Here is a 13,017-nt window from a genome sequence, read left to right as displayed (position 1 = left end):
ATATATATATATACACACACACATACACACACACACACACACATATTAACACAGGGCTTCCAACAAAACATTTGTGGGAACCACCGCCATTGCATTGCGCTTAAACAATTAAGCGACCGTCGGCCAGTAACTTCTGTTAATAGAGTTTTTCTATATGCCAGCAAGCAATTCACTCCAAGATGTAATGCCAGATTCTTCTTCGAAAAGCAATAAATAGAGTATGAAAGGACAAGCAAGTAGATACCTCACTCCCAACGTACTTCTCCGACCAAATTCTGGCAACTCCTTTCTCCCAAACCTTAAATTTGCACCTTTCACCCCTCTCTCTTCGTCACCAAATTATGACCAACCCCTCACATCTCTGGCATCGTAACCCTCTAATAAGTGCTCAAATATGATGCATTTTAGCATCTAAGTTAGGGTATTTTAGTTCATTCATCTATCTTACTTTCCTGTTTTAGTTCTAATTTGTGTTTTTGTCTATTTCAGGTTAATAAGGTTCAAACAGGCTAAAAAGAGCCTTTTAGCTCCTTTTTGAAATCAAGAAGAAAATTCAGAAAAAGTCAGAAAAATCTGCACTAGACAGTTTTCGATTGATCGAAGGATTTCCCGATCGATTAAAAAGATCTACAATCGATCAAAAAGAAGGCGGTGCCAGCTCAGTGGATAAGGTCACTAGAATTGTCAAAAATATCTTTGCCACATCATCTTCGATCGATCGAAATAAGCTTTGACCCATCGAAGCGAGCTTCGATCCATCGAAGCCCCTGCTAGCAGTAAGCTGTTTGAATTCCTGAGCGCGCCCGAACTCCACTAACTTTTGTAACTGCGGGATTAGACCAATTAAAGACTTATTTTCTGACTTGTTTACTACTCCAAGAAGCTTATATAAAGGAGGAATTGAACCAATTGTAAAGGTTCAATTATTATTATTTTTACATTGTAATAGTTAGTTTCTCTCTTTAGAAAAGTTAGAGATTATGGTTAGAAGAAAAGAGAAGAATTGAGGCACTAAAAACACATCTCAAGAGGTACACACACTCTCTCTTTAGAATTCAACAAAGAAAAAGAGGAAGAAGATGGAGCTATATTTGGGGATAGCCCTTGAGGGTTTCAAGATCACATCCATCTCCTCCATGATTGGCTAGACTTCTCCTTGGGGCTTGGATGAGCCCCAAGTTTGTAATCTAAATCTCTATCTCTTTCATACTTTTTAGGGAATAATATCTTGTGATTAGTGTTTTAGCCTTGTGAATTTAATGAATCTTGGGTTCTCCTTTAATTTCTATGGTTAAATACTTCCATCAAATTCTCTATGTAATTACATGTTGTCTTATGTGTAATTATTGGGGAATTGATCTCTACACTATTTTCTCTATATTTGTTGCATGTCTATGTGTGATGAATTAAGGATTTAGTGACGGCTATACATGATTTTCGTTGAATGGGTTTGTTAATTAATTTGATGGGTTTTGCTTATACTTGATGGGTTGTTCTACAATTTAATTCATGCTTATAGTTAGGTAGACAATCTATACATGATTTGATATTCTATGACTTATTATTGCAAATTTCTTGATTCTCTAGATTGATGTGTGTTATAATTGTTACTAGTTTTGTAATAACTCGGATTTTCACGGATAATTTTTTTCCGTTGTCTTTTCCTTTTTGGGTTCGGTTTTTCATCACTTGATGTCATCTCGAGTGCTCTGGAATGATTTCCGAGACTCTTTTCCTTAGATTGACAACTTCCTTTGGGGATTGTGTCATTTCCATATTTTATTATTTCGAACACTATTCATATTTTGTCTTTTTCTCGTTTATCCTTTTTCCTTTCACAACCTCACTTTTTGTACTCGGATTTGATTCCGGTTTTGCATGCATTTATGATATTTGATTTCCATTATAGTTGTATTTTTACTTTTCTAGAAAAGCATGTTGATTGCTTACTTCCTTCATAAAGGGGCATTAATGCATACTTTAGTGTAATTCTTCTTAACTTGTGGGGTTTTAGTGTAATTAAATAAAGTAATTATTTTTCATCTTGGGGACCATTTTGCATTTAAATTTGGAAGATATTTTCAAAAAGGACCTTTTTGTAATTTTTGAAAAGTATGACAAGTGTCACACTCTCATTGGTCCACTTGTTGACATTTGTGTGGAAACACTTTGATGCATTGAATGATGACATTTGGAGGGTGAAGATTCACCCACTTGTTGGCCTAGGATTGGTGCACTTGTTGGCTTGGATGGTTGACAAGTGTAGGTGTGGGATTAAGCCTAGGAAGGAGCCATGGATTGGTGACAAGTGTAGTTTCACAATGTAGTCTTGCAAATATCTTTGGGCCACTTTGGGATTATGGTTTTAAAGGAGGGTTTTTGTACAATTGACCATAGATGTGTGTGTTGACCATGGTGTAGGATCACATAGTGAGTGGAGGATTTCTATTTCCTCCACTCACACATTTTCACATTTCATCTCTTTCTTCCTCACCACAAAACCCTAACCTCCATGGATGAAGCTTGAAGCTTTAAGCATTGACCTTGATCTTTGAGACCCTTCCACTTACTTTAGACCATAAAGCTTGGAATACTTTTTGTTCCCCTCATCCTCTTCTTCAAAACCCTTGAAGGATCTAGCCTAACTCCTAGTTTTACTTTGGCATCTAGGGATTCAATTCTCTAGTTACGTATTGATCTATTATTTTGAAGTATTTTTATGTCATTATTGAGTGTTTTACATGCATAGAAGAGAATGACTTGTATTCTGCCCTTAAACTATTTTAACTTGAAATAAATATTGTCAAATTAAATATATAACATGAAAATATAATCAATTAGCTTCCATTTAGTTTTGGTTTCATGTAATTTGGATTTAAAATGAATTAGTTATGAATTTTTGAAATTGCAAGTTAGTTGCTGGAAATTTAAATCTTTTCTTATCTGGTCCGGAAACGAATTTTTATATGGAGCTGTGGTACTTCAATTACCTTGAAATTTTTACTGGAACTTTCCCCATGGATTTTACACTACTCAGAATTTTTTCACGATTTTAGAGCATTTCTAATTTTTTTTTAAAATTCGAGACTATCTGCTGTCCATGTTTTTGTTGCAGTTGGAAAACATATTTTTAGATGATTTATTTCGCTAACCTTTTGACATTGGATCATGGCTTAAATTTCTAGTTTTACACTCTCATATGTTTATTTCCAATATAAATTAGGTTTGCCCAATTTGGATGTCAAATGGATTTTTCATGAATTTTCAAAGTTGGAAGCTACAGGCTGAAAATGTGTTTTCTGGGCAGAATTTGTTTCAAAGTTGTGGGTCAAAACTGTTTCAATTGGGAAAATATTTTTTTAAACTAAATTGATATTATCAAATTACAGTGTTTAAGCTTTCATTGGGCTTTGGATTCATTCAATTTGGATTAGAATTGAATTTTTTTATGAATTTCCCAAGTTGAAGGTAACAAGCTGAAATATTTGTCTTGCGGACCAAAAATTTAGGGCGATTTCATTTCGGTGGTAATTGAGATTTTCATTCTAATTGAGGTAGGAAATGTTTTAGGATTTATATGTGTTGTATTGAGTGTTTCTCATGATTATACAACTTATATGTATGCCTTGTATCAAAATTAGAAAGTTGGTAATTTTTATTTCTTTGTATAAGATTTAAAATTCATGATGATATATAACTTTGATTTGAATTGTGGCATGCTAGAAAATCATGTTTTAATATATTTGTTAACATATATTAAATTGGTATTGATTGAATAAAAATTGCTTATTTTATTTAATATTTATCTTTTGTGAAAGATTAAATCACATGGTCGTACCTTGCATGAAATTGACTTATGATATGCTTTTAAATTATGTCTTGACATGTTGTTTAACATACTTTAATTTGAGAGTATTTGGACAAGTATGAAAATCTAGAGATTTTAATTAAAATCTAATTAAGGGTTCTATTAACCTAATTAAGTGTTTACCTTAATATTTGTGATAACTATGACTTATGTTCTAGCATGTGTTAATTTGGAACCATTTGATGTTGTTTTAGAAGTTAGGGATTTGATTATCATGATTTAATTAAATTCCACTTTATTGTTCTTATGGCCTAATCAAGTTTTGATGTGATATATGTAATGACCATGTTATATTGTTTATCATGTATTAATTGAAGGCCATTTGATTGAGATTTGAAATCTAGGGAATTTAATTAGTTTATAGATTAAATTCCGTTTCTATGGTATTATTAATTAACTCATGTATTTGACATTGATAGTATGTTTAAAGTATGACTTTTGACTTATTATGAATTTATGAGTTTATGTTTTCAATATTGGATTATATTGTTATAACGTGTAACAAATCGCACTTTGAAGATTCGACATTGTCATCCTATAGTAGTTGTGGATTTAGAGTATGTGTTGTGTGAATACAATCTACTTGTGCATGGAAGGTGACTTAGTGCATTATATAAATTACGTATAAATTGTGAACTTATTTGATTATTTTGGAGTCTTGGGACATTGTTACTGTAATATAGCTAAAGTTCGGCTTTAGTGCGGGAGATATGAGTTCTCCCCAATTGAGATAGTGCACACTAGGGTGGTCTTCCCAGCGGGTTAATGCCCGGAATAACCAATTTGTTCTTAGTTTAGTGTGAGACGTGATGTCCAAGTTTTTCACTATTTATTTTCTCATTCAATTCCAAGTTATCAATCATGTTTATATTGTGACTGTGGTTTTGGCTATTGGCGATTTGATGTTGTTAAGTACATCCCTACTAAATTGCTATATTTAGTTGATTTAGCATTTAGATTTCAAGTTGATAACTTTGAGAATCTATATCTAGTTGCTTTGTGTAAGCATGTTTCTATCTGGTTGCTTTGTGTAAGCATGTTTCTAACTAGTTGCTTTGTGTAAGCATGTTATATCTTGTTGCTATGTGTAGCATGCTCTTGTGTTGTTGAAATTGCATAAAGGATATATTTTATGCTAGAAATGATCTTAGGTAGCTAGGATGCTCCCTGAGTCTCACCTTTGACATAGACGTTAGGTGGAATGAACCACAATGATTAAATCATGTACACTTGTAAAACATAGGTTAATGCATGCTCATTTCCTACGAGTAGCTTTATGTTACTCACCCCTACGATACTGGGGCATATTTCAGGTACAGGATACAAGATTGGAGATTGCAATTACTTGGGTGATTTGCTGAGTTGAGCTTCTTTAGAAACATTCTTGTTCACATGTAAGTGTTAGCATGTTCATGATTTGTCTATGAAATGTAATTTTTCTAACTTGGAGGTCTGACATGTCAAATGTTGTAAATGAGTTGTAATAAGGCCATAGGCCATTGTAGCATGTTTAAAATACCATTTTACACTTGCGTGTATGTTCACATCATCACACAATAGCATATAATGCAATTTGATCATGCCATGGGGAGTCATTTTGATGTCCTAAGGATGACGTACATCTCTAGTGGCCACTTAGTTTCCTTCGTTTCCGCATTTCGGATCTGTTATCGGGTCATTATTTTGGTTCATCACAGGACACACTGGGTTGAAAAATCTAGGGTCGTCACAAGTTTGATGGGTCATGCTTAGGATTGATGGGTTATTCTACACTTAGTTTAATTTTTGGTTAGGTAGACAATTCATACTTGAATTTGATGGTCCATGCTTAATATTGCAATTGGTAGTCGCATTTTGTTCACAAGATGGTTTTCCTCAAATTAGTTGAAAGTGTGTGGTTTGGTAAACGAGCTTGGTGGCAATTCCAATGCACCCCAAGACCTCACTTCTCATCTCTTAAATCCCTAACTCAATTTTAGTTTTATTTTAATTACATTTTCATTAATTGAAGTAGTTTAATCACCAACCCAAATCTCTTTTCAATCATTTAAATCACTAAAGTCGAAACTAAAATTCCAACACGTATAATCTCTTGGGATGATCCATTCTCACATACTACATAGTACATGTGTTAAGCGGTTTATAAATTTAAAGTATGATGCCCACTTGACACTAATTTTTAAACTCAAAGTGTTGTGCGTTACTTTGTGCACACGCTCGGTTCGTATCACTCTCCAAAGCCAATCAGCGAGTCTGGTAAACCTTAAATCGGCGCAACTCCTCTGGAGCCAATCCAGCCAGTAATAGAGCAGTTCCCGAAAACCACCACATCCATCGAAATCATGTCCCCATGGCTAACAGGTGTTGCAAGTACCACCAGCTTGTATGGAATATAGCTGACCCTCAGCACACAGACTTGAATTGGGTCGTCTTCTCCACTATCAGCTCACGGTTGATTCGGAATTTATATATATATATATGAGATATGATGAACTATTTGGACAAATCTTTTTTTTTTTTTTTTTTTAAGTTTAAATTGAATGTTGGTTTAATGGTGTCACACCCTAAAATTTTAACACAAGAACCCCTTGTCACGTGTATAAAATTTGGAGTACAACTTAATCTAAACCTCAACAATCATCCACAATAAATAATAAATTGAAGTGAAACTCCATTTAACAATTTATTATATAAAAGCTTCCTAGATAATAATAACATCGTGTAAAGTTCTCTGAACCAATCAAACACATTTCCACAAAAATGACATAATCCTTATTACAATGATCAAAATAGAGAAAAGGTAAGGTAAAACAAATAAATGCACAATAAGCTAATATCCATTGCCATCATGTGAACCCATTATGTTCCTACTTAATGTGTACCTGAAATACGATAATGGGGTGAGCTTACAAGCTCAGCAAGAAATGCTAAACATAATTATCGTTCAGCAAGCTAACCTTACTTTGTATTCCCATATATATAAACAACTCAAATAAGTGCAATAATCAAATATACATAACATCAGTTAATTATAAACTCAATAACCATCTTTTTATTTTTATTAAGCCCACATATCTCACATGAGCTCTGGGCTCCCCTCTAATAAAGTGGTGTGAATCGTATAGTCCCGGACTACCGAAAACAAATGTGTGGCTGAGTTGTATGTCTACTCCCCAGATGATCCCGGACCACATCCACAGAATAAGGGAACATTAAGCCTATAACGATAATAAAAGGGTAGTACACACCCAAATAGGCAGGTCCCAAACCGTACCCACAAGTCATTATAGGGTCAGTCCCAGACTACCTCTCCGACTAATGCAAACTCATCCATTAAATAAAATTATGTTGAATTATGGAAGGCATTCATTTAATAATTTAAAATAATAATTAATACACCAAAATACACTTTTAAATTAAAACAGAACACTAAAGACCTAACTAGTGAGAGGACAAAAATTCTAGACATAGCCTAATATTATATATAAGTCGCTGCAAAATCTCATAATCTAACTCTTAATGGTTTTCCCGTATCCTCCCTTTTAGTAATAGAAAATAATACTTTTCGGGTTTTAGTTTGGTAAAAGTGCTTAATAACAATTAAAAATCTAGATTTCAACAAAACGTGGTTTATTATACAAAACATAATATTCTAAAACTTTCAATAATTTTTGGAATACTAAAAATATTTTCCTTTAATTTTTCTAAATTAAAACGAATTAAAAAATAATAATTATTATTAAATATAAGGTTAATTACAATGATACCCCCTAAGGTTTGCCGTACTGATAGGAATATATAAGTTTGCCATTTTTTGAACAATGAGACCCCCTGAAATTTGATAAAGTTGACAAAACACCCCCTGACACCATCTAGCATGACTAACACACGAAAATTAGACCAATTTGCCCATTGACTTATTTGTAGACCTTTATTACTTTACAATTGAATTAATTGGACCAAACTGTAACTGCCAAAAATGGTTGGTTTGGTGCCAAAAATTCTAGCCATATTGACAGGCATAACTACCATATTTACAATGTTAATTACAATAGAACTTGTTACATATAATGGAACTTGCTATATATAACCTACATTTAACATTAATGGTACCTGTAATGAACTTGCAATATATATATATATATATATTTATATATATATATGTCAAAATACAAATAGTGAAATAGAGGAGAAATAATACAAAAAATGGCAAGTGGAAGCTTTGTTTCATTTTAAGTACAAAGCTTTGCCCAAAAAAAAAAAAAAATTACAATGGAACAAAAGTTTTGCACCAAAATAAAATTGAAGTTTTGCAATTACAAATTTACAATAGAATTGAAGCTTTGCAACAACTAAAAAAATTGATAAGTACTTCAGTTGTCCTTTGTAACATTGTAGCCAACAGAAGCTTTGCACACAAAATATATATATATAAATATAAATATAAACAAATAAATTTGCTAGTGCTTCAGCAACCCATTACATAAACATCATTTAACATTAACAAAGTCTTAACCTGAATAAAAGTAGTATTACAGTCATTACAAACTTATACATAACATTGATAAAGTCTTAACCTGAATTAAAATAGCATTACAGTCATTACAAACTTGTACAAGTCATTACATAGCCATCATTTGACACCAAAAATTTGTACAAGTCATTACATAGCCATCATTTGACACCAAAAATTAACCAACTATGAGGTGCAGTTACCAACTATGTTATGCAATTAGTAACAAATGCATGTGCAATAAACCAATTGTGCAAACAAAAACTAACTTTCCAATGTTATATGTGGTATTTACAAAAACATAAATGTTACCTAACTCCCACAAAAACATGTTGTTGATTGCCAAATCCTAGTACCAGGGTGGACCAAATACTCCATCACTTGTTAAGGTTCTATTGGACTGAGTGGGTGATGTAGTTGATGCTGATATGCTTGACTATGTGGGTTGTGCATAATTTGTAACCTACAAAAATAGAACAAAAAAATCCATCCATTTAGAAATAACATCTGAACTGAAGTAAGATATTTAAGGTGAGAAAAACATAAGCAAATCAAGTAAGTGCTTACATTGGACTAGGTGGACTGGCTGGCTTGTGGTGGTGCTGATGTTCCTACAATTCTACTAGACTGAGTGAGTTGTGCATAACCACTGACTTACAATTGCAAGTGTACATTAAAAAATAACTATGGCATATCAAACAAATGCAAAAGAAGAAAAATTACTCAAAATAATATGGCAAATCAAACAAATGCAAATCAATAATCACGACAATAAATATAGATTCTATAAATCAAGAGACAAAAGAAGAAAAATTACTTAAAAATAATATGTCAATCAATGAGTAATTTAAGAAAGAAAAATAGTTAACAAAAAATTTAAAAAGGAAAGAAAAAAGAGAGAATTTTGAAAGGGAAAAAAAATGGATTTGATTTTTAAAAATTTTGACTTTTTTTAAAGGAAATTAAATGAATTTAAAATAACCAAGGATTATCTAGAAAAAAAATTGGATTTGATTTTTAAAAAATTTGACTTTTTTTAAAGGAAATTAATGAATTTAAAATAACCAAGGATTATCTAGAAAAAAAATTGGATTTGATTTTTAAAAAATTTGACTTTTTTTAAAAGGAAATTAAACGAATTTAAAATAACCAAGGATTAACTGTGCCGCTGTTGCTTGACTCCTTGTCCTTGCTCCTTCACCTTTGTTTCCTTTCCTTCCTTTTCTTAAAGTTGTTGCTGAAGTTGATGTTGTCCCTTGTTTTCTTTTCCTTGATCCTTTGCTCTGAACTGAAGCCCTTTGACAGCCCCTTTTATTGTGTCCAGTACCCATGCATATGCCACAATGAATAGTGGTAGACCTCTTATTAGCCCGTGGTTCATCAGCTTCCCTCTTTCTTTGCACTCTAGGTTTTCCTACAGGCCTTTTTAAAACTGGAGGAAGCAAATCCTTCTTAGGTACTTCATCCCATAAAGTCTCATGGTGCATAGGATATATGATATTTTTGTAAGCTTTCACACAAGTGTACCTACTAAAGAATTCATGACAATACTTCTCAATATTCTCTTCTCCATGTAATACATATTGCTGCATGCTTACATGGCACACCAGTGAGTTGCCATTCCCTGCAATAGCAAGTTCTGCTTTGAAAATTGATAATATATTTGAAGGTATTTTCCTCTGTTACCTCATAGAAGTCACCACCTGGACAGATTAATTGACATGTCCCTGCCTTTTCAATAACTAAATTTAACTTGTTTATGATTTTTGGGAATGCAAAATTATCCCAAGTAGCAGATTTCTGAAACCTTCTGGAGAATTTTCTCATAAGCTTAGTTCTTATACCCTCAAACATAATAGTTATAGGTTTTGCCCTCACCTTCTTAAGCCTTGAGTTTAATGACTCAACTGCATTATTTGTCAGAAAATCACACTTTTGTCCTCATCAAATCTATGCCTTGCCCATGTTTTAAGTGGATGGTCCATCAACCACTGCCATGTTTTTGGACAATTATTTTGTATCTTTACCATAGCATTGTTGAATTCCAACTCTCTATGAGCCCTAGCTGCCATCCAAAATAATTTTCTATACTTAACACCAGGATACCATGTTTTAAAGTTAGCATAAATATGCCTGCAACACCTTCTATTAAGAGCATGAGGATATACCTCATCCACAGCTAGAAGTATTCCTTTTTTACCATCAGCCATTATTACCCAAACCAAATTCCCACATATGTCACTAGTGATTTTGCGTAAGTGTTTTAAAAACCACGTCCAACTTTCTTTACTTTCAGACTCCACTACTGAAAATACAAATGGGTATAACCCATTATTTCCATCAAGCCCCACTACACTAATTAAAATACCACCAAATGGACCATTCAAAAAACATCCAAACCAATAAATGGTCTATAGCCATCCCTAAAGCCATTTAATACTGCTGCAAATGATAAAAACATTCTTATAAACCTTGGTTCCTCTTCTTGTGAATGTTTTATAAACACCAAACTCCCAGGATTGGTTTTTGAATCTCAACTGCATATTTCCATAGTTTAGAAAATGAATCAGCATGGGTTCCTTCATTCTTTTCTAAAGCTTTCTTTGTAGCCCTCCTCAAGCATGCCTCACTTACTTCCACCTTAAAGTGGTCTCTAACTTCTTGTTCCAACTTCTCTAAACTGATGTCAGGTTGATTAATGAATTTGTTAACAAGTTTTTCTGCTATAAAAGTAGAAGTAACCACCTTGTTCTTAGTGGTTCTAATGCAAGTGTGTTCTGGACCAACTGTCTTAACCTTATAGGTAACTTGATCTTCCAATACTGTTGCATAGATTCTCCAATGACAACCTGGGTTCCAATAATAACTTGTCACTCTAATTCTTTCAATATTCGTCATCACCAATTTGAAACCCTTTTGAACTGAATACTCCTTCAACATGGTCCTGAAGTGATTGATGTCATCAAACAAATGATGCTTCACAAATTTAATCTCACCATTAGCACCATACTTGAACACTATCCCCTTGATGTGTTAATGCATAGAACCTTTCCTTTCATCACCACTTTCTCCACTAAATTCAGCACTGTCATTTGATAAATCTCCACAACTGTTATTAGAACTCTCAATTTCTAATTCAATATTATCCCAATCATGTGCCTTATTTCCTTTATTCCAGTCTTCATCATCATCACTGTCTGAGAAACTGTAATTAGATTTATGAGAATAATCAATGTCTTCATCTTCCCCCTTAGAATTTTGTAGTGGACATTGACTGTCTAAATCAATTGGAACACCCTTATCAACAAATTATATCTATCTCTCTAACATTCATTTCAAACATAATGATCATATCATCATCCCCATTTAATAGCAGTCTACCACAATTCCTAGGAAATTTGTAAAATAAATTCACTACCATACTAGTTTGATTAACATTTCTAAGCATAAATGCATAAGTAGATGAATACAAGTCCAAGAAACTATATCCATTTGGATTTATTCCATTCAACACATGTATGTGACCATCAAAATTAAGTAGGAGATCATGGACTTTGTTATTAGCCATCTACAACTTAGAAAAAACATTAATACAAAATGAAATTGTAATGCAACATGCATAAGATAGGATTAAAACAGTTCATGTTAACCAGAACGGGACCCATAGTCCGTTATACAATTAACACTCACAGACCAATCACTAGTGTTGCAGAAGTCACTAACATGCAAACTTATACCACGCAATCTTATTAATTTGTACACGCAGATCAGCAAAAACCCCAAACGATTTTAAAATAAAACCCTCAAACATAAATTAATAACAAATTGAACATGAAACTCTCAATCAGAAACCTTAAATGCAACTAATTTTCTTTTAAAAAAAATAATAAATTAATACCATAAAAAAAACCCTTATAAAAGAACCTTATATGCAACTAATTTCATGAAATTACAACAAATTTATAAAAAAATCCCACCAAAAAACCCTCAATCACAACACAAACCCCCCAAAATCTGAATGGTTGATTACACCAACCAACCAACCAACCTTAGCGTTCATGAAATAAGAAGTTAAAAAAAAAAAAAAATCCATCAGAAAACCCTCAATCACAACACAAAACCCCCCAAAATCCAAATAGTTGATTACACCAACCAACCAACTTTAGCGTTCATGAAATAAGAAATTTATAAAAGAAAAAAATCATTAGAAATCCCTCAATATCTAAAGTTACAGAACAAAGAAGCACTAAGTCATCAAATATACAGCAGAGGAAAGACTAGATCACTTACAACGAATGTAAAGAATAGAAAAATGAACAACACAACACAAACCACCAAGAATCTGAATGGTTGATCAGACTAAGCAACCAACTTTAGCGTTCCAGAAATTTAATAAAGAGAGGAAGAGGAAAATATGCACTATTTGTACTAGGACTTCGAATGATGGTTCATGTTTGCAGAAATAAAGGTTACATTTTTGCAGCAGATAAGCAGTTAAAGAGATCGAGATAGAGAAATGAAAGGAAAAAAGGTAAAGACTTTGGTTTTCTTTCAGACTTAAAGTAATTGAAAAGTTTAGTGAGAAAGACAAAGGTGAAATAAATGGGGTAGGTGGGGTGGGTAGTAGCTGGCACCA

The sequence above is a fragment of the Cornus florida genome, unplaced genomic scaffold, assembly GCF_030987335.1.
Source record: "Cornus florida cultivar Cherokee Brave unplaced genomic scaffold, ASM3098733v1 CherokeeBrave_3.0.0_Hap2_Chr04, whole genome shotgun sequence".
Classification (NCBI taxonomy): Eukaryota; Viridiplantae; Streptophyta; class Magnoliopsida; order Cornales; family Cornaceae; genus Cornus; species Cornus florida.
The sequence above is the reverse complement of the archived record's forward strand: the minus strand, read 5'-3'. Positions refer to the sequence as shown.